The sequence below is a fragment of the Ambystoma mexicanum genome, chromosome 6p, assembly GCF_040938575.1.
Source record: "Ambystoma mexicanum isolate Mex_15411 chromosome 6p, UKY_AmexF1_1, whole genome shotgun sequence".
Lineage (NCBI taxonomy): Eukaryota > Metazoa > Chordata > Amphibia > Caudata > Ambystomatidae > Ambystoma > Ambystoma mexicanum.
Genome location: NC_090935.1, coordinates 583,771,542 through 583,795,046, shown reverse-complemented (window position 1 = coordinate 583,795,046; position 23,505 = coordinate 583,771,542). Strand labels below are relative to the sequence as shown.

Here is a 23,505-nt window from a genome sequence, read left to right as displayed (position 1 = left end):
TGGCTCTAGGGAACTTCTTACCTGGAACTACTTTGGAGGCTATTTAAACCACACCGAACAGCAGCACAAGCTTCGCGTTATTCTGCATCCAGCAGCGTGGCGCTCGCCGTACCTGCCGCCAGCATCCAGTCTTCTGCCACGCCCGCCTCAAATCCGGAGCTCCTAGAATAAAGAAGAAGAAAAGGACTTATTTCAAATTCCTCAACTAATTCCGGAACCATTTCATCTCCGGACCTGGAAAGTACATCAGTCCTGCACGCGTCACTTCGCCAGCTCCAGCACGGCGCCATACTCAACAGTTCTCACAGCATCTTTCGATCCGGCACTGTCTCCATCATTTCTTCGCCGTAATCCGGCACCTATGGGACACAAGAAAAACAAGGTGAGCCAAGGGAATCAACAAATACAACCTCTTCCCACCATAGACTTACCCGATTTACCACCGGCGGTATTATTCCATAACTCCACATTTTCATATGCCGCATCTGTAAAGAGGGAGAAAAACAACACGTTAATGCATGCAATAGTTACCGGACAGCGTTGGGTAACACAGACTCTTACCTGAACGCCAGCAGCAGCTACCAGACCTTCTTCTCACTAACTCAGTTGCAACTTAAGGAAGGAAGGGGACAAGAGTGAACATCGGGCACATTGAACTCTTTGAACTTGATACTTACCAATCCCGCCAGGGACTTCAGAGTCAATACTTACCGGAACTCTCCCAACGCCTTCAAACCAGTGAAGTAACTGGTATCTATGCGCCCCTGTAAGACACGCAGGATGGAGAGCTCATCTTTTACGAACATAAGGTGAGGTTACTAAGGGGATATCGGAGGTGATTAGTGGGGGAGAGTGAGAACAGTTGGGAGGCCATCACTAAAACCCACAGGTGGTTAATCTCTGTCTCCACTTGCAGGAAAATACTTCTTCGGGTCCAGCAGACAAGACTAGGCGGGCCAGTCCAGACAGTCATCTCTGCACTACGCATCACGTTGAAGGAGACCGCAGCTGTCCGGGTCCGATCGACACCCCTGTGGGGTCCAGGTGAGCGTAACAAGTGGGTTAGCCTCAACCTCGCTATGGAGTAAATTCGATGCGTTAGACCTCTGTGACGCATGGAGAGGCGTGCAAGGAGACTAGGAAGGATTTACATTCTTTTCAAGCGTGCATGGCTCCCACTCCAGAATCGATTGCGTGGGTCTCTGCCCCTTTGCTTGGGGATGTCGGGATGCGGGGGGTATCGAGGTGAGTCCTTTGGGAATAGCTGACCACACTGTGGTCACCGTAGACCTTCAACTATATGGACGCAGACTGGGAGTATGGGGGTGGAGGGCGTCAGGAGAGTTGCTTCGAGACCCCACCATTAGGGAGGAATTGGAGGCTAAGATGACTGTTTTAAAAAAATATATATATATTTTTTAACTTAACAGAGTGGAGGACACTGGGGCGAGTGTTCACTGGGGTGCCCTCAATGCCACGATCAGGGGTGATCTCATTGCTACCAGGGTGGTGTGGGATAGGGCACTGTCCCACATGGAATCCCAGATTAATGCCGAAATAGAGGGGCTCAGGAAAAGGTCCATAGCGGCACCCACTAGGAAGACTCAACGGGAGCTCAGGCAGGCTGTGGGGCAACTTAACTTTCTCAGGGCTAGGAACGTTGAGAGGTCCCTTCTGTTTGTCCGGCACCTGTTCTTTGCGCAAGCCAATAAAGCAGACAGGCTTTTAGGGAGACTCCAGAGGGTAGCAGCAATTTCTAAAACTATCGCTAGAATCATTTAGGATCGGGGAAATGGACTCTCCTGCACCGCAGATGTACAAGCATGCTTTGTACAATATTGCGCAGACCTGTACTCCTCACAGGATCGCACTGGCAAACTTCAGGGAGAATTTTTAAACAAGCTCCGCCTGCCCACGCTGGGGTCCGAGCACCGGGAGAAATATTAAGAGTATGATGTCTGAGAGGTTATTAAAAAGCTCTCCCACAACAAATCTCCTGGACCAGACGGCTTCACAGCATTTTACAAAACCGTTGCGATATTTCTGACACCACACCTCACCTTACTATTTAATCTCTTCCAGAGTTGATGGAAGAAACCAAAATTACATTAATCCCTAAGCCCAACAAGGACTACACAAAGTGTAGCTCCTAGAGGCCCATAGCCCTAATCAATGTAGATGCAAAAATGTATACAAAAATCCTTGCAAACACGTTGGAGGGATTCCTGCCAAATTTGATTCAATCCGACCAGTCAGGGTTTATATGGGGGCGCCAGAAATGTCACAATATCAGGTGTATAGCCCAGCTGGTCGAAGAAAAGTGGTCCTTTTTTTATTTACGGTGATGGATAAAATGGGTCTGGGCAGTGATTTTTCATCAGGATGGTCAGAGCCAACTATAAATCCCCCCACAGCACGCCTTCTCATTAACGGTTCATTCTCATGTGCCTTCTTGTTGAATAGGGGCACAAAACAGGCGTCCCCACCCTCGCCCCCCCAGCCCCGCTATTATACGCAATTTACCTGGAACCATTGCCCCAGTCCCTCCAAGAATCGACCGAGGTGCAGGGTATCCAATTCGGGGGTAGGCAGCATACAGTTGCTGTGTTTTTTAGATGATATGCATCTTACTTTAGCAAACCCAGAGCTGTCACTGGGCAGGGAGTGTGAGACTTCTAGCAGAGTTTGGGGCGGTTTCAGGTTTGAAAATCAACTTGGCCAAATCGGAACTACTTAATCTAATGGTGGGGGTGAGAGACGTACCTGCCTTGAAGGCGTCCTTGCCTTAAAACAGAAAGGAATTGGATCTTTAGGGGTAGTTATGACACCCGACACTAGCGGAGTGGTACGGGGCAACATTCTCCCTATATTGGCATCCATTACAATAGAGCCCCATAAATGGAGCGCACTTAAGGTTCTGTGGGTGGGCAGTCTGGCAGCAGTCAAAATGGTTATTCTGCCCATGGTTTCTGTTCCAGGCCCTCCCGGTACCCATTCTTCCCCCACCCACCCGCAGCCCCCGAAGAGCTTTTTTAAGGACCTACATAAAATTATAGGCCACTTCATTTGGGCTGGCAAGAAGCCCCGGATCAGCCTCTTTCAACCAACCGCACCGAGAGGGCAAGGAGGACTGGGATTCCCCAACATTCAACTGCACTGCGAGGCAGTGCAGATTTGAATAATCAGGGAATGGTTTGTGTAGAATCTGGGGAAACTGTGGATAGGCATGGACCGGGCGGTGGTGAAACAAGATCTGAAGGGTGTGCTACGACTTCAGCGCTCTGACAGGCCACAGCATATGTACCTCAGTGCAATAATGAAACTCATAGCAGACAAGGGATAGATTGTCCAGGAAGTATGGCATCACTTCTTTCCTCTCCCCCTTTATGCCTGTCTTTAACAATCCGGCATTCTCGCTGGGAATTGAGCGGGGGACTTTCCAAAAATGGCAGTCAAGTGGTTGCCACAGGATAAGAGATAGGTTTCAGGGGTCCAAAATCTGATCATTTGTGGAATGTAAACAAGTTTTTGGGTTGGACGAAAAGGTAAGGTTGAGGCATTTTCAGATTACACTAGCTCTCAAGCCCAGGGGTCAAAAGGGCAGCCGTTCGTCAACCAACCCTTTAAAAAGTTTCTCACAACACAGGATGGCATGAGGGGCCTCATCTCGGGTCTGTATAGGACACTGAACGAAGCAGTCCCCTGTAGATCCTGGTCATATATGTGGCAATGGGAGGGCATCCTCAGGAGGGAGATAACCAAATAAGGGCGGGACAAGCTTTGGAGACTAATTCCCAAGACGGTCAAGTCCTTGCAATTGCATGAGATATTGTATGAAATACGATTCCATTGGCATTACACAGATTTACCTCGAAGGTATGCTGGAGAGGGTGGGGGGAGTAGGTACATGGTCCCACATTTGGTGGCGGTGCCCCAAAATTTTGTTTTCTTTGGAGTGAGGTACAGGAGCCCCAAGCACAGGCATTCGGGAAGGATGCGAGGGCACCCCCAGAGGAGATCTTGCTGGGGCTGGATCGCGGGCCCCCGGCAAGGTGAGTAAAATCCGCTTTGGAAAACGTGCGTAATCCTGACGCTCTCGGCTATGTTACTTATCGCACATCATTGGAAGGGGCCTGAGATACCATCCCTCCAAGACTGGCTCAGGAAGGTTTTGGAAATTGTCGCTTTGGAATGGGCATCCTATACAATGAACAAAGAGATTCCCAGATTTGCCACCGGTTTGCGGGAGGTCCTCGTCTTCCATTGGGAGGATTAGAGTCCAAAGGTGCCCCCAACATCTGAAACTTTTGTAACTCGTCTGAACTGGAACGCTGGGAACGGATGACCAGTATGTCTGTTCGGATAAAGGACCTCAGTGGGAGTGGGGGATGTTTCATTTGTGGTTTGTAGTTATGGTTGTACTCTGTCTTGAAAATTAATAAACGGATCACTTTTTTATGTTCGAAACCAAAGGGCAAAAAAATGTACCTGTGTCATATAAATGTGAAATTTAAAAAGAAGAACCCCCAAGGCCTACGACTTGCAACTTTGAAATTGCTAAAATGTCTTTGAATAACAAAGAGCGAAAGAAAACATGATGTAACAATCAAGCCAAACCCAGCACTTTGGATAATTGGTTGCAAGCACCAATCGAACTTAGTACTGAGATTGAACGTGTCATCCTCTTTGATCCCTCTGACGTTTTCTCTTCACGCATTTATTAGGTCCACTCTACTGAGGATATGGAGGCGGCCCATAACTCCCTTACCTTGGGAAAGCCTACAATTAACACAGAATCCAAAGGGGTCTCTCAATCATAAACTGTGTCACTTGACAGGGTCTGGGCCACTCCTACCCAGTGGGACTTAACACATACGAATGAGACACGTTCTGTGACGATAACTGAATTATTTCCCATAAGTGATAGTCAATTTTAAATAGAACAATTTAAGTACTTCTCCTCTATCGTATACCACAATTAAAAGTAATTTCTTGTAAAGCCATAGAACTAGTAGTATTGCCTGACCTACACAGTGTAGCAAAGTGGGCGTTCATCCACTTCCATTCATCTGAACTTCCTTCAACAGGACTGCGAGACTTGTCCTTGGCCTCAAGCCCTGGGATTGTATCTCTCCAGCCTTGCAATCCCTTCATTGGCTCCCAGTGGATGCAAGAATTAAATTTAAAACCCTCTGCATTGTCCACAAGGCTTTCTGGGGCCTGGGTCCAATATACCTTCAACTGTCCCTCTGTAAATACCTCCCCCCCTCGAGCCCTTCGCTCTTCTACTTCTAACTCCCTCAGGGTTAGTCGTTTTGCAAAAAAAACGAGCTGGGGGTAGATCCCTGTCTTCGGCTGATGCCTCCCTTTGGAACAGCCTCCCGGCCACCTTGAAACTTGAGGAAAAACATCTTCGGTTCCGGAAACCTCTCAAGACCTTCCTCTTTGCCTCTGCCTTTGCCCCCTTTCTCCCCTGTTGATCTGTTTCTTCTCATGGCATTGTGCACCTGGCCACCCTCTGTTCTTTTGGGCCCAGGTATCTGCTCACCCTGCCACCCTCCTGCACTGCCTCCAGGCCACCATCTGCACTAGGGTTCTGTATCTGTACCCATACAGTCCCCCTCCCACGTTTCATCTGCACTTATCAGATATACCTTTCTGACTAACGTTCACCTGCCACTTGCTGGCTGCACTACCATGGTTTAAAGCCCTTATTTACTATTTATTCTATTCAATATTTATTTGTTTTCTCTCCTCTGCTTCGCACTTTCCACTCCCCCCCCCCCACGCCCCTCCTTGCACTTTTCCCCCATTTTCCTTTCCCATGCACTTGCGCTTTCTTAAATGTCACTGGGCCTAGTAAGATCGCTGTTTTTCCTGTTTTTTTCTCTCCCTTGTTCCCCTCCCTTTTTGCCTGGTCACGCTCTGAAACACTTGTGTACGAGCGCGATATAAATAAAATATTTCATTTCATCTTTTATTGTAGCGCTTACTTTTTATTGCACAGTAATTTTTAAAATTGTGTTTTCAAATGGACATCTGTAGACCTATTCTACCCACTTTTGATTTACCTCCGACTTTTTAATGGGGCTTTGTTAAGCCAACTAAAAATCACAATGTGGAAGAAAAATACATAACCTTGAAACCATTCATGATAACAGTCCGCCTCATAGTAGTAGTGATAACTTCTGCGCTTCATCTTAAATAGAACTGATACTGAAAGCAATAACCTTTCTTCTCACCCCCTATTCACTATGATCTCTTGGAATACCAGAGGCCACCACCATTTCACACTTCATACTGGTGGCTATTATATTTGATCATCTTGCAATCTATTTGTTTTCCAAGAGACATGGTTAGCTTGTAACATTGCAATTGATGTTTACACTACAATATGCAGTCCATCCATTAGAACCCCATCAGAAGGTTATTTCTCCATCAATGTGCGAGACCACAAGGGCCTGCACTATGGTCTGGAAGTTCTGCGGTGGGGTGAAGGGTTTGATTTTTGCAAAGGGTGATTTGGAGCCAGGCTGTTTGTGCCTTCTTGGTATGTGTTTCTGAAAGGACAGGCTGCTGTCAATGATGACGCCTAATGATTTTGCTGAGCCTGACATTTGTGGATAAAATCCTTCTAGGTGCATATCAATGAGCCATTGTTGGACAAGTTGTTGTTTAGCAGGTGGACTGCTAAGGACGAATTCAGTCTGGATGTGTTTAGTTTGAGGTAGGCAGTCCACATCAAAGACTGGATGATGGCTAGTTATTGCAGAGGCGAGTGATGTCCTGCACGCTATTTACTCTCATATACAATTGAGTATTGTCCGCATATTGTTGGATGGCACCCAGTGCCACTTCAATATCTCCAGTGTGAGGGATCTGATGGCGTTCTCACATTTAACCTGCTTAAGGACCCCCTCAGGTAACAGAGAAGGGCAAGACTGCCAGATTCTGACCCCCAGCGGTGAGTCTGCTGGGGGGTACTTCTTTGATGGAATGTCCTTGAAGAAAGGAAGTGGAATGTTGAGGGTGAGACATGGTATTCCTCCCCCTTTCCTAATTACGATCTATCCTATCTCACCTCTGCTGTCATAGTATATTGTCACACAGATCCTACACTACCCCAGGACATTCCCTCAAACACTAACCTTGATAAAGGGAAGGGAAACTGTAATATCTTTCTGTCACAGGGTCACCCCTAGAATGGAGTTAACCCCCTTTTTCTGACATTACCCTATCCAACTTTGTAAAGAGAAAAAGAAGGTCCAAAATTCTGGAGCCCTCCCGTCCCTGCACTCTATAGTTAGACCGCTTATGAACCGGTTCAATAATTATTTATAACAAGGTGTTGTTATTCAATAAGCATATTATGAACCAATGATTTTCAAAACATTATCTTCATAAAAAGAGAGAACTCTTTAATTAGTTTCTTTCACATTAGTTTCATGGATACAGAAGATCAACACAAAGAAACAAAGGATTTTGTAGGTAAATAAACAATTAAAATGGCTGACGCGTTTCGAGAATCCATTCTCTTCTTCCTGAGCCAGATTGAAAAGCAAAAGTAGTTTTGTTTAACAACCATCCCTAAAAAAGGAATTGGGCTTTGTATCCAGTATGTCCGGATGATGACATCAATCAAAATACAGTGTAAGCGTTTGAAGGGTCCCTGTATGGTGGGGTCCAGTATACCTGGAAAGATGTATTCTGCTGAAAGGATCAAGAAATAAGACCTAATTAGAAATCGGATCAAGCCTGAAAGCTCGTGATCTAGCGTATGATGGTCGTGGCGGGATATATTGGTGAAAAAGCACTCTTACCTCTGACACCGCAAGCTCGGTGTGTCAGTAGACTCTCGAGATGCGCTGAAATGCGCAAAATCCTAGTGTCGAAGGTGCGGTATGCCAAGAAATGCTCTCCGCACTCTGTGTAGAGAAATCTACAGAACGACGCGTAGCGGTCGCCTAGGTGACCGTGAACGCTCAGTTAGGGTCCATCAGGAAAGACCTCCATGTGTTAGTACAGCAGAGTAATGAAGCTAGAAGATGGACTGAATCTGAAAGTCACTATGGAGAGGATAGTGGAAAATCAGGAGCACCATTTTGGAATGGTGCTCGTCACAAAGGAAGACAATCGGGTAGTAGAATGAATAGGTTAGCGTGGAATATTATCCAAATGGTGATGGCATAGGATCTTGAATATTTATTTATGTACAAGGAAATAAGAAAATATGAAATTACAAGGCACATGTTAGACGTGCAAAAAATCATGTCTATTGAAAGTGTATAGGGCCGCGGTTATAGTGGTGTCACGACGAAATAAGAAAATATGGAATTATAAGGCACATATTAGACGTGCAAAAAATCATGTCTATTCAAAGTATATAAGACCGCGGTTATAGTGGTGTCACATAGCCTTCTTGTATGAATGCCGCCTCAGGCTAGTCTGACTACTGGTTGCTATGGTGGTATGCATATGCTGGATTGATAATGGTAGCCACAAGTGGAGAATTTCAAGAAAACGGTGTGAAGCTTACTATTGGAGACAACATTTCGACCTTATATAAAATGATATGGTGGGCCGGTAAACCAGAGCTCGGACTTCTCTTGGTTTAACACAAATTCCACCATATATTTAAGTTAGATCTGTTAAGTAAATGTTGAGGATTCCCCCTTGAATATTATCAAAAAAAGATTGTTGGGGTGGGCTGGTAAAACATGTCCTGGACTCCGGTAAATTTAACAGGTGTCCCACCTCCATTTGCCCTGTTGAGGTTGTATCAACATATTATGATGCCTTTCAAGGTGACAAATATCACTTATATAAATAAGTGTAGGTTGTGTATTAATATGGGTGATCGCTAATCTGCTATATGAAGTACTTTAAGGAAAATTCCTCATTAAGTCCCTTGGGTTTAAGGGTGTCAAGAAGATGGATCCAATATTTTTCTCTGCGGGAGAGGATCGAGTTGTAATCACCTCCTCTGTAGGTTTTTTGTAGTTTTATTTTACTATTTCCAAGATTTGAAATTTAATCTGAGCCACTGAGTGTGGTGCTCTGTGAAATGTTTAGCTAGTGTAGATTTAGTATTCTTACACCTGATGTTAGATTTGTGCTCATTAATTCTGTCTTTGACTTGTCTTGTGGTCTGACCCACATAATGTTTCCCACAGGGACATTTAATGGCGTAAATAGCACCTACAGAAGTGCAAGTGGCGAAATCTCTGAGTTTGTTTCTTGCCTGTCTGTGGGTGTGTCACTGTTTCTCCCTTGATTGCATTGTTACAATTGGAGCAACTTTAACAGGGGTAAGTGCCCTTTCTCCTAGTGCTCAATAAAAATTGTCTATCTTTAGGCATCTTCTCTGCTCTAACCAATTTATCTCTGAGGTTCATGCCTCTCTTAAAGGGCATCATGGGTGGTTTCGGAAACCATTTTTTGAGCAAAGGATCACTTTGTAAAGTGCTCCAGTGTTTCTTTATTGCTCTGCCAACTTGAAAGCTTTGTCTAGAGTATTTTGATATGTAGAGTAGTGGTGTTGTCTTATCCTTAATCTTGGGTGTCAGTAGATGTTCTTTGCTCTTGTTTAACAATCGTGATTTGGCTTCATCTAGCACAGTGGGTGGGTATCCTTTTTTTTCAAACTTCTCCAGTAGTTTGGTACATTCTGTGTCCAGACCTGCTGGGTCCGAGATGATCCTCTTGAGCCTCAAGATTTGACTGTAAGGTAGACTATCTCTCATAGATTTAGGGTGAAAGCTTGTGAAGTGTAGAAGATTATTAACATCTGTTGGCTTGTGATACACATTTGTGGCGATGACATTGTCCTTGATTTCCAAGCAAACATCTAAGAAGTGGAGAGAGGGAGCTCCTATTTCCATGGTGAATTTGATGCTCTGCTGTACCGTGTTCAGATAATTAAAGAATGTTGTTAATTCCTCTGGTGTGCCACACCATATCCCAAAGATGTCATCTATGAATCGTTTCCACATAATGATCTTGTTGCCCATTCTGGTTTGTCTAATACAAAGGACCGCTCAAACTCTGTACATGAAAGTATTAGCATAAACTGGGGCCATTGCTGACCCCATTGATGTCCCTGTTGTTTGAAGGTAAAATTTGCCTTGAAACCTAAAGTAGTTGTTAAGTATCAGATTTAACAGTTGCATTATAAATTGTGGATCGCCTCTTGTGGCACGTGAATCAAGTAGTAACCATTCTACTGCTTCTATACCTTCCCTATGGGGGATTGAGGTATATAGGCAGCACACATCTAAACTGAAAAGCATGCAGTCTGAGCTTAACGCTGAGATCTCATAGATGCAGTTGAGGAAGTCTGTTGTATCCTTCAAGTATGTTGGTATTTCTTGAATGAGTGGTTGTAACAATCGGTCAATGTATATAGCCAAGGGGTCAAATATGCTATCGGATCCTGCCACTATGGGTCTCAGAGGTGGGTCGTTTTGGTTTTTATGAATCTTCGGGAGTCCATAAAAAAACTGGTGTGATAGGATGTTGATTTATAAGAAACTCGCAGGTTTTGCTACTGATCCATTCATTGGTGTGTGCTTCGTCCACTAGTTCCTCTATGACTGATCTTATCCTGATGATAGGGTCACAATCTAGATTGTTATAGGTGGTGTCATCCTCCAGTAATTCCAAACATTTCTGTGTGTATTTTACCATGTCCATGATCACATTGGCACTTCCTTTATCCGCTGGTTTTATCGTTAAATCTTTGTCTTTAGCCAGTGCCTCGATTGTGGTCCAATTGGTATTTCCTCACATTACAAGGTGTTGTTAAATTATAGTTGATACGTTTTAGGTCAGCTAGTACCTCCATTATCAAAGAGGTTCAAGATGAAATTTTGTTTCTGTGGATCAAAGTTACTCTATGGTCTCCTTTCTAACGTGTCGCTTCCTGACTCATTGGACTCCAGGTTTTCATCTGTGTCAAAAAAGATTCTTAATCACAATTCTCTTAAAAGCCTGTGTAGACAGATTTTTCCCTCGAATAGAGTTGTGGTGTTCGTAGGGACAAAAGACAAGCCTCGGTTCAACATGTCTAGTTGACCGCTAGTGAGCGTCTTGTTAGATATATTGACTATTATATTTTCACTCATTTGTTTTTTCTCTTTTGTGTTGCCTTGCCCTCTGCGCGTTTTTCTTTTTACTTGTCTCTGAGTCCTAAAAGAGCTCCCGCGTTGTTTGGACTTGGTGATGGTGGTAACGAAGAGGCTCCTAGATTGTCTGTTGAGCGTGAGTCTTCTGTTGCTGCGGGTATTTGTGATCTTTCTCTGTTCGAACCTGTGGGTCCTTGTTGTATCGGTTCACCTATGCTGCTAGAGCTGCTTTCATTCCCTGAGTTGTAGGAATCTGGTTGACGGGGCTTTTGTCTATTGAGGTTATGATGGTGATAATATTCCTGCCAGCTGTATACAATATCATTTAAGTAGTCGAAGGTGTCTCTTTTGAATTTTCTCAACTTACGTTGTTCTATGTCAGATTTGTAATTTGACAGTTTATCATTGATGTCTATTAAGAGTTGTCAACTCTTCAGATGTTTTGAATTCATTGAGTTGAGTTTTCAAATTTGTAATTTCTGTGTCAATAGATGTTAATGACTTCGATAGTTCCTCTATCGTCAATAAGATCAGGTCCAGGGAACATTTATTCAAAATGCAGTCCCATTTTTCCACAAATGCTTTACTCTCACTGCAGAGCGTCGGTCTCAAGTAGACCCTTATACCCCTCAGGATTTTCTTAGATTTATAATATTCTACCAAGGTACTTGCATGTAGTTCTTGTGCTATTTCTTTTCTGATTAATTTCTCTAACTGAAATATTAGACGGTCCCCCTTTTTCTGACATTACCCTATCCAACCCCTCCTCAACCTTCAGAAGATATATTAAGACACACAATCTTCCTTCCCCCAAACATCGCTTAAGTACTGTGACAAAGAAGAGGGTGTCAAGAGGAGTACAGACATCCTATGAGAAACACCATTAGAGTACTCAGAAGAAGAAGATGCAGATCAAGGCACATCAACCTCTTCTTTTTCTATGTTCCACTACCAAGGCCAGGCAATAGACATTTACCATACATACCTGCAACTTGTCAGGTAATCAGGACAGTATAAAAAGCACCCAAGCCCTCGGTGGTTGGAATGAGTTGGGAGGAGAGCTGTGGAGCAGTGACCTCCCAGGACCAGCTGGGGAAATCCAGGACGCAGAGGGCTTGCACGAAGGAGCTCCCTATAACCATGTGGCGAGAAGCCTGCCACTCCAGTTGCGATAAAAGGTCTGGAAAAGGGAACTGGGAGGCGTGCTAATCCCTTTTTATGTGAATGCCAACTGCTTGTTGTCGTGGGCTGAGTCAGAGACCTAGGAGTGTCTTAGAAGCAGATGGGAAGATGCTGACCTCGGACTATAAGGACGCTGTCAGTAGAAGGAAGGAAACCCAATCGGAGAGGCAAAGTGACGTGAAGGCCCGGTATGTCTGAACAAGATGCACTCTTCCCAATCCCCCTCCCACCGCGCCTCCTTTTTGAGTACTGGACCCTGCGCCTGAATGAATTCCTCTGGAGTACTCTCTACGGCTTGTCTCACCATCTTTTCCCTCCTCTCTCCCTTCTGTCCTACATCCTCCCCCCTCCTATGACTCATGGCGACATCAGATCTGTAGATATACACAAGTCATTCAACAACTGGCCCCAATCTGCTGTTATCCTTTCTTCCTCTGTGTAGTTTCGGTTAGCCTGCAGTACCTCCAGTTCCGCCATCCACCACCTGCGGGCATCTACCTGCCACAGTGCTACTGATTGATCTTGTGGGTGTTTCCAGGCAATCGCCATACAGCGTTTAGCTAAGATCAATAGGAACCTCACCAACTTGTTCGTGATTTATGTCTCTTCCCTTCCGAAAGGATTCCCCACAGGCATACACTTGGACTGCACTCCAACTTCGTCCCCAACAATTTGTTTACCCCCTTGATTACCTTTTCCCAGTATCTTGCTATGATACCACATTCCTACACCATGTGCCAGAGTTCCGCTGGTCCACTTCCCGCATCTTGTGCACTCATCACTCAGGGCTCCCTTCATCGCTTGCAAATTAGTTGGGGTCACATACACTCTGTGCAATATGTTAAACTGAACCAATTGAAATCTAGCGTTCCGTGACACCTTCTGTACTTGCTCCGATATCTTTATCCATTCCTTATCAGGTATCTGGCCTCCGCTGTCAACTTTCCATTTACCCTTCACCTTTAATTCCTCCCAGGGTTCCTCCTCTTGTAGGGCCCTATATATGCGGGAGAGTTTCGCCTTTCCCCCCTGCGTGCTCCATTAATACTTGTAGTACCGGACTGGCCATTAGTTCATCAGGTATCCCCTGTTAGGTCCCCGGGTAACTGGAGGTAATGGCCTAGGTACTCTTTGGTGACATTTGTAGTTGTTGCTTGGAAGGGTTGGGATTGGTTGTGACTACAATTTTCTTTAATAACAATATCAGCCAGCTACTATTGTCCCAGTCCAAGATGGACAACTTCTGCACAGCAGTGATTGGCTTGGAGATTATTGTGATGCAGTTTGGAACCTCAGGAGAGGTTCTTAACTGCCTTTCCTTCAAGATCAGCTCAAGAGGGGTCACAACTTTGATGAGTTCCAGTTTTACATGGAGAAACCAGAGAAAAACCCAATGCCAAGACAACTACACAAAAAGCCAGAGAACCCCAACTTGAGTGCTAGAACATTAAACATTGAATGAAAGGACCTTGTGACGTGAACCGGCGTGACTAATGTTATTGTTGAAAGCAATGTCTTGTTCCTTTCAGAGCCGCGTTGCTCCGAAAGTATATTAAACAGTGACGCTGATCAGCTGTTTATCCGTTTACTGTGAACAGCGGCGCGGTCTGGGAAATCAACATACACGCCCAGAGGAAAAAGTAAGTTTCCTCGCAGGCATTGGTCATCTGAATCCAGTACTGCATTGTGAATAAGAAATACAGTGAAAGACTCGAAGTCCTCAGTTCCCTGTCAGAGGAGGCACGGTTTTAGAGCTGAAGAAAACTAGTGCATGGACAAAAGCATTGAGGCATATTTTAAAACATTGAGGAATATTTCTTTCCAGATTGACAATAGACATTAGTTGTTCAACACGTTGTATATCATTTCCACAAAAAGGCAAAGCAAATGTTTTAAAGCAACAGTTGTAAGAGAAGCAGTTAATAACTGCTTTTTTTTCATTGTACAAACCAAATCAAAGTCACATCAAACACTACAGAGTCAGGCAGTGAGTTTAAGCAACGGGGCAGCATTAAATATTTACTGTAAGCAGTCCATGGTCAAGTTTCTGAAAAGCACTACAGGGAGTCAGCAGAGAGTTGCAGCAGCCGTGAGAGCAGAGCAGCAGTTTTCAAGGACTATCTTCAGTTCTTTTTAGTTGCCTTCATGTTTGGGGCGAAGGCAGTCGGGTAATTCAAAGGGGCTGAGGGTGCAGTTATATTATGAGTAAGTTAAGGTATTTTTAAAGGATTGTGTAGCTTGTTATGTATTCATTTGTAGGTTTTCCAGAATTCTGAGACATTCTTAAGTATGAGGGCATCGAAGGAGGAATCCTGACCATTTGTTATTTTATCCACTTCTCCTTTCCCCCGGTCTGGTTTCTTCAGCAGTTGTTATTGACTGTTGGGAGAACTGGTTTGGGGGTCTGGAGGACAATTCGTCTGCTCCTGCAGGATTCCGGCGCTGGGACCTCACATCCCCTCCCATAACGCTAGTCTCTTGACTACTGCTCTGTATGCCTGGTAAAATCCCTTTGGGAGATCATACTTTACGCACCATTCTGAGAACATCAGCAGCTTCCTTCCTTCAAACAGGTACCCCACCCCACTACAGCCCTGCACCCGGCGCCTCTGTACCCCAGCCCTCCCAATAGCCTGTCTTAACTTCGGGTCCACACTCCAAGGTAAGGCAACCACAGTACAACACCTTGAGTTGCCTCCTCTGAGTGTATTTTTCCTCCATACCTCTCTGTTTGAAAAACAATTGTCGTCCCCTTGTTTCCCACTGAGTTCCACAACAGCTCCACCGCCCCTCGGTAAGTCAGCACATTTCCCACCAGCCCTTTCAGGAGCTCACCATCTGCCTGCCCCATTCCAATACCATTTGCAATTGTGCCGCTGTAAAGTAACCCTAGATCTGGCAGGCCCAGACAGCCTTCCATTCTTGGCCACCGTAGCATACACAATACCCTCTTAATCACTCGACCGCATATAGTGAAATACGCGTCGGGTAAAATTGACAAAAAGGATTCTGTTGATACAAAGTAACAGGGTGGTCGCGTGCAGGAGTAAACGTTATCGAAAGACTCTGTAGCTGAATAGGAAGCTCCTATGAATAAAGGGGAGCTGTGCACGGCCCTGAAGTTGGAGCAAAATAGGGATCCAAAAAGGGGGCACTGTGCGAAAACGCAAGTGGGAGCAGAATCCCTGAAAGTAAAGAGAAAGAGACTTTCACCAAAACCGAGAGCGTTGAGAAGCATTGTGGTGGCCCCCAGGCAGAAGGTTTATCCAGGTGGGCCGCAGCGATCCCACCACAAGGAAAAGGGGGCCCAAGCAAAAGGTAAGGCACCTGGTTGCTCGTGTTAGTTACAAACTGCAAGGAACTTGGTTAAGGTTACAGAGGTGCATCCTGACAAGGAAAAGGTACTGTGAACTTTTGTTGAGCCAAATCCGAGTTACCAAGTAAATCCAGAGAACCTATGGAACTTTCAAAACCTGAGTGCCTTGAACTTGGGGAAGAGGGCTACGGAAGAGCTCCATTGTTATATTAACTTTGCTTAAACACTATCTAAATATGCCTGCTTCTACTCTCCGGTCTCTACAACTCATCCAGAACAGGACTGCAAGTCTTGTCCTTCGCATCAAGCCCAGTGATCTTATTGCTCCAGGACTGAAATCTATGCACTGGCTCCCAGTGGCTGCGAGGATTAAGTTCAAAACCCTCTGCATTGTCCACAAGGCCTTCTGGGGCCTGTGGCCTCAATACCTTCAACTCTCTCTCTCTTCCTAAATATCTTCCTTCTCAAGCTCTTCGCTCATCCACATCCAACTCCCTCAGGGTCAGACGCTTCTCCAAGCAATGAGTTGGTGGTAAATCTTTCTTCGGCTGGGTCCTTCCTCTGGAACAGCCTCCCTGAAACTTCAGAACCATCTACGGTTCCGGAAGCACCTCAAAACCTTCTTCTTTGCTTCTGCTTTCTCTCCTCCTCCTCCCCTGCTGAACTCCTAACTGAAACTGCACTGGTCACCTGGCTACCCTCTGATCACGGGACTAGGTTCCCTCCCCCGCCAGCTGCCCACTTGCACTGCCTCCCTGGCATCCCCCTCACTTGGGGACTGCTTTCTGTATCCGTACAGCCCCCTATCAGCACTTGACAACTGATGTCTGCACTTACCCATGCACTTGCCACTAGCTGGCTGTATCTTTTTACTTAATTATTTTATTTATTCTATTTATTTGGACTGTTTTTCCCATGAACTGACTGCTCCCTTCCCCCTTCCCCTGCACTTGCGCGATCTCAATGTCTTCTGGCCTAGTAAGATCATTGTCCCTTTCTTCCCTCTGTTCCCCCTCCCTTGCCTCGTCACGCCTTGAAACACTTGTGTGTAGGCGCATTATAAATGCCATGCCATATCATTGAGTTGACCAAATCCCATACACCTTGTTTTCCTATCGGAGCGAGGGCTAGCGTAGGTTTCAACAGACAGTATTTTGTTTTGGATTGATAGACTTAGAGTTCCCTTAGTTTGCTTCCATTTAAGGAACATTCCCAACTTCGAGTAATGGCAAGTTAGGCGTTAGACCATCCTGACCATTGAGAATAAAGGTTTTCAAACCAAGTTTCCTTTGTCTGTGGCGTCTATTGATACCATGTCTCTCACACTAGACAGTGGGGCAGAATCAGATGGCGTTCTAACCAGGAATTCCACCCCTACACCCAAACTAGCCTCCTCCTCCTCCCCACAAAATGCATATGCAAGAAAGAGCCATGGACTCCAGAATAAAAAGAAAACAAAGCTCTGACCCATGCTTTAATTGCCAAACATCACTAAGTAGCAAATCCGATATAATTTGGGAAAGCATCTTAGTCCTAAATCGCCAGACCTGGTGGTATGGCACACTTGCTGAGCGTGTCCAATTCCTTACATAAGACACCAGTCCCCAAATCACACCCAGTCCCCCCAGGTGCTATACTATCAATGCACTCGTATTTTCAAAGAAGTCCGCTTGGTCCACATTTGGAGCCTAAGAGTCCAGCAATAGTATGTTTCGTCCCATGAATCTACCCAATATCCCCACATTTCTCCCTTCTGGGTGAATTGCCGTTTAATGTATTGATAGTCCGATTCCCTGACCCATATAAGTACTCCCCTAGAATAGGAGGAGAAGGAAGAACCTTCCACCTTGTTTATCTAATTTTTCCCCATCATGTGTCTCCTGTAATATGGCCACATCCGCTTTTTGCCCAGTCAAATACAAGTGTATTTTGCTTCTCTTCACATTGTTATTGATCCCTTACACATTCCAGCATATCATTTTTAGTTTGGCCATAAGGAAGTTATCAGAATTTCAGTCACCCCCGCCCACACAACCAGTGAAAACCCCAATGTGAGTACCACATCAATACCGTGACCATAGCCGTGAGACCGGAAAACAATAGCAATGGAATCCCCACTAACGATCCTTATCCCTCCCTCCTCACTGCTAGGGGGATTAGCTGGGCGAACCAATCAGTCCATCATCCTGTGATTCTACAGCCCCACTGAGCCCCAAAGTTTCATCAACATTCATCACCACTCTTCATGAGGGCACGCTCACGGCACGATCACCATAGAACGAGGTGCACATGCTTGAATAGTTCCAAGAGAATCAACACCAATTTTTCCCTCTTCCACTCTCCGCCGCTCCCCCGGCCCTCCAACCAATCCCATACTTACTTTGGAGTGTAGAACATTTAACTGTGCCGGGTAGAACATCATGTACTTATTATCATATTCTCTCAGTTTCTTCTTCACAGCCTCAAAAGATTTCGACTGTTTCAGTACCTCCTGCATGAAGTCCGGGAAAATTAGGATCCTTGAGCCACCCACCAGATAGGAAGAGCGCCTCCTAGTGTCCTGCAACACAGTGTCCCTGTCTCGGAAGTTAAAACATTTTGCAATTGGTGCACGTGGTGGAAGCCTCACAGGAGGTCTCTTTCCAGGCACCAAGTGAGCGCTTTCTATGGTGAACCATTTTGATGGTCCCTTTATGCTCAGCATATCAGTCAAAAGCTTCCCAAGAAACAGTTCAGCTCTGTGCCCTTCCTCACTGCCCGCCACTCCCAATAACCCAACATTGCTCCGTTCCGAGCGGCCCTAAGCTCTGACTTCCAGAAATCTTGTGGCAGCCATGAGAGTATCAAACCGTCCTGTAACACACTCATCTGGTCCTCTGTGTCGCACACCCTTTGTTTAACTTTGGTGACCTTCCCATTCACTTTTTTAAAATGTATCTTTTTTTTAAAAAACTTTAAGCCAGCACACAGATGTCAGTTAGATTAACAGGTATCAAACAACCAATTTCCTCCAGTTCAATACATGAGCATGCGCATAACTTCTACCCGCTCCTCTCCCCACTCAACTGCCGGCTGGACTGGAGCTAGCCCTTCGCAATCCTCTTGAAGGGCCCTTGAGACCAGGTGCAGTTTGTAGGTTAATGCTGGGAAGTTCTGGTTGTTGTCCAATACAGGCGCCAGATGTTAGAGAAGCGGTGAAGGAGGCCAGCGTTGGCTGCCGTGATTTTCTCTATCAAAATGTCCCAAAGCTTCAGCCACCATAAGGTCATCATGTGATCTTTGCAGCAAGCAAAAGTTGTGTTAAAAGGGTAGCTCACCTGCAGGTTCTCGGGTAGATACTCGGGATTGGGACTCCCAGGAGGATGGGCTGCGGCTCCAATGGGAACACCACCTGAGTGATGTCTGTAATAGTAGCAATGCACTGGGACCAAAACTCCTTAACTACTGGGCATGTCCACCACATATATAGGTAGGACCCCGGTAGGCCACAGCGGCGCCAGCATAGGGGGTCTAGGGCCCAGTTAAAGTGGTGCAGGCGGAGCGGGGGTAGTACCATCGTAGGAGTAACTTCTGCGCGCACTCACGGTTGGTGATACAAAAGGAGGAAGAGTGCGTCCTCGACCAGATGTCTACCCAAGTCTGGTCCTCTACAGGATCCCCAGGTCTGCTTCCCACTGTGACATATAGGAGGTCTTGGCAGCAAGGAAGTTCGCCTGCAATAACTTGTAAAGAGTCAAGGTTTTCCCTCGAACCGGCAGGTCTTAGATGGTGAGTTCCAGGGAACTATGGGCGTATCGTGCTGCCGAGCGGGTCAGTGGATGGGAGCACCAGTGTCGGAGCTGCGAATAGGTGAACCTATCCGTTTCTGCCAGCTGGAAGGTTAGCTTGCATTGCTCAAAAGAGCGTGGCTGATTCTCCTCAAAAAGCTGACCCAGGGAGTTGAGGCCTCCCGCTATCCAGTTCCTAAAGTTAGAGGGGCAGGATCCTGGTGAGAAGGCTGGGTTGTGGAAGACTGGGGAAGAGGGGCCCAGGCCACTCGGGATGCCTTTATGTTTCCGAGCCCAATCCCATGCTTTAAAGGTATGTCTGGTGGAGGACAGCGTGCCTGGCCACGACCGGCGCATGGGGCGGGGGATGTGTGGGAGGAAGCGTAGGGGGAGGCGAGATTGCTTGATCTCTACCCATTTTGGGCGCACTGAGGCGATGGCCCAGACCTGAGTGTGGGCTAATTGTGCTGCCACCTGATACTTCCGGAGGTCAGGGACCCCCAAGCCTGGGACTGCTCATCATGGTCCTCTGCGGGTCTTGCGATTTCTTACCCCTCCAGATGAAGCAGAATATTTTCCTTTGTAGGCGTTGGAGCGGGGGCCGTGGGATAGTAGTGGGGAGGGATGCATAAGCATAGAGAAACCGTGGACGGAGGTTCATTTTGCAGGCAGTGATATGGCCAAAGAGCAAAATCTCCTGCGGGAGCCATCGGTCGAGGTCCCTTTCCAGCTCTTTGAAAAGTGAAGGGAAGTTTGCCAAATAGACTTCTCCTGGGCGGGCGGGGATCTGAACCTCTAAATAGGGAATAGCTTTTTCACTCAATCGAATCGGGCATAGGGATCTAAAGGACTCCCGGTCCCCCGGCTCCAACCCAATCCCCAGCGCCACAGACTTTCCGAAGTTGATGGTGAAGCCCGATACCCTCCCAAACGTATGGATCTCAGCAAGGGCTGGCTCTAATGAAGTAGAGATATCTGTTATAGATAGCAACACATTGTCAGCCTAAAGCGCGATCTTGTGTTGGGAGGGGCCCGCTTGGAGGCCTTTGATCTGGGTATTTAAACTGACTTGTTGGGCTAGGGATTCCATGGTCAACGCAAAGAGTAGAGGAGAAAGGTGGCATCCCTGTATGGTTCCACAGGTCAAAGGAATCGGGTCAGATAGCAGACCATTGACCCTAAGGAGGGGTTTTGGGGGTTGGTAATTAGCTAGTACCAGCTTTTGGAAGGCGGGTCCAAAGTGGAAGGACTCAAGGGTGCGTTGCGGGAATGCCCAATCCACTTTGTCAACTGCCTTGGTCGCATCTAGGGCTAGTAGGGCTAGCCTCCGCGAATCCTGGTTTGCAACGTCTATCAGGTTCAGGACCCTGCAAATGTTGTCCCCAGTCGATCTGTGCATTATGAACCCCATCTGGTCTGGGTCTATAATATCTGGAAGGACCTTTGCCAAGCGATTTGTCAGAACCTTTGAGTATATATTGGCAACAAGGTTTAGTAGTGAGATGGGTCCATACAATGTATTGCCACTCTTCCAGCTTCAGGTAACCATGCTAAACTTGTATCTGCAGACACTGGACCTTTAACAACCTCCCAGATCAGGTGGATGATTCTGAATAGGACTTGTTTCACTATAGAAAGGGTTTGCCTCTTGACTTGGGTAATGCTTGTCCTCCTCGTCAGTACAACAACTTCTTGTTCAGATTACTACACGGTTCAGTCTTCAAAGGGAAAAACGGATTTTGCCACACGCGACCATTCTTTAGGATAGATTTGTAACCTTAAATGGTTGCAAGTGATTTTTATCCCTGTGTAATGTCACCGAGGTGATTTCAGACTCCTTTTGGGGAACACAATTGGCCACACGTCCCCTTCCTTTGATGCTGTATTCACTTGTAACGCCTGTGAAAGTAAACGTTACTTTTCTGAACGGTTTTAGCAAGCATTCATTCTTCAATTAAGGACACGTGACCAATACAGCAACAGTAAGAATTTTCAAATATGGTGATCATGTTCTTTTGCTGTCTACACAAATACTACGACTCTCACTATTGTTAGAAATATATTCAAAACAACAGTTTATACTCTCTCTTTTAAGCATACGCAAGTTACTTTCAAGCTGGTTACAGTTACCGGCAAGGCTTTACTGAGTGAACCTGAATGCTGAGCTTCACTCACCGGCTCCAGGAACACTGCGGTTGCGGTTTGCTGCGCACTCTCTACTCCCTACTTCTTCTACTACTGCTTTGGGCACACTTAGGACCCACAACCTTCTGCAGCACGGGTGTCTCTGGTCGGCTACGTTTTTGAGGAATCTCCTTCACTTCCCAGTGCCTCGGCTTGCCTTCTGCTACAGGCCTCCGGCTTCGGCACAGTCACGGCTCTGTAATCGCAGAAACTCTGCGCACATGGGGGAAAGCTCCACTCTCAGCACGTCTTCCTCTGTGTAGCCACAGCAATGCAGGTTTTGAGAACACTGGACCATCTCAGAACTTGCAGGTGAAAGTTGCTGTCTCCACGTTCAGGCGTCCCTTCCGGGCTCACACTTCCTCGTGAATTCCCAGTCTTGTCCTCTTCTTCTACTATTACATCCATTGCCATCCCTCCAACTCCGGTTCCAGCTCCTTCCTTCTCTCCTCTCCTGCTGTAGCCTTTTATGCCTCACAGGTTTGGCAATTGGCTTCAGAGGTGTGAGCCATTATTTTCAATTGCCTAACCTCTGCAATAGCTGTTAGGCCTGATTGACTGACTACTACCTCTGCATGCCTCTTCAGTCCTCTTCCTCATGTCAGTCCCTATAGGATTCTGCGACATGTAGTTTGTTTCCTTAAAGTCCTTAAAGTTAGCTATTCCTTCTACTTGATTAATTTTAAGGGTAGATTTAATGTTAAGGGGGGCTGTAAGTTTTAACCTTTCTAGAGGAAGATGATTTAGAGAAGACAACATTTCCGCAATTCTTTTTAGTGTACCCTTGGAAGTGAGGAGGGCATTTTAATGTTGGATACCAAAAAGTGTCTTTCTTTTGGTACAGTACACTTTGTTACAACTTTAGGGTTCACCACCTTAGGTTTAATAGGAGGTTGAGAGACATTGCAATGGCAGTAAGCCATAACCTCTTTTGGCAAGAGTCTCCCTATCGGAGTATAAATACTATGGTCTTGTCTCACGGAATCTCCTCACTACCCTGTGGCCTGGCTCCACCTAGGTTATCCTCCTGCAGTACACCACCCGCAGGGTTGGGATCAGGAAGTGTCTGCCTTACCCATACCACCTGGGAGGAGGCAGGGTTTTCAGTAAGGGATCTGCAGGATTCTTCACAATACACTGATGCGACTCCCAACACAGCGGGTCCACGCGGCCTCCCATCTCTGGGGCCAGCTGGGTGTCGCTCAGGGTGAGGCCACAAAATGGCGGCCATCCTGCCCCAACAACCCTCTCCCTGCCTTTCTCAGTGGCCCCTCGTTGTATCCTCCACAGGATCGTATCTACTGTGTCCAGGGGATTAAATCATCCCAAATCAGAAATCGATTAATTTGGATGAAGGATACCCTGCTGTGCGGACGGAGCTCCACAAGGTCACATCTTCATTGTGCAGCGTCGGCAAACCCCACCAAAGAAATGGCGATATTAAAAAAACACTTACTTGCTTATAAATGGTGTATTATGAATGGGACTTTCTTTTCTACTTCCTAAAACATCATTTACTCCCAACTTTAAAAAAATGGGGAGTAAACTACTCCCACTTCAAAATCTTTATTTGGAGCACTGGCAAGGAATCTAGGCTTTAACTATGAAAATGTTATATGGTGCTCCAATCTGAGAAAAAATGTTTTGCATGCAAAATATAGTTTTCAAATGTTTTGACCGTTCAATCAAACCCATAAAGTGGCGTGTATGAAGCTGTGATTGGAACACATTTATAATGGTGAACTAGCCCAGCAAAACCTTCCCCAAAAAAAGAATTCCCATCATGCCTAGAGTTTCCTGTTTTATGGGTTTCTTTTTTTCTGGGGGTGTGTTTTCTGGTGTTTTTAAAAACTGTCAGGGTCTGTGTTTATCAGTGTTTTCCCATTTCCGGTTCTAAAAATTGTGTTTTACTGTTTTTTCACGTGTGAAAACT

The 23,505-nt window shown here is 45.9% G+C and overlaps 1 protein-coding gene across 1 annotated transcript in view; it reads left to right on the top strand.

Annotated features, from left to right (window-relative positions):
* The window catches only part of JMY (junction mediating and regulatory protein, p53 cofactor), a 1,013,065-nt gene that overhangs the window by 13,391 nt on the left and 976,169 nt on the right, over window positions 1-23,505 (top strand). The window lies entirely within an intron of this gene.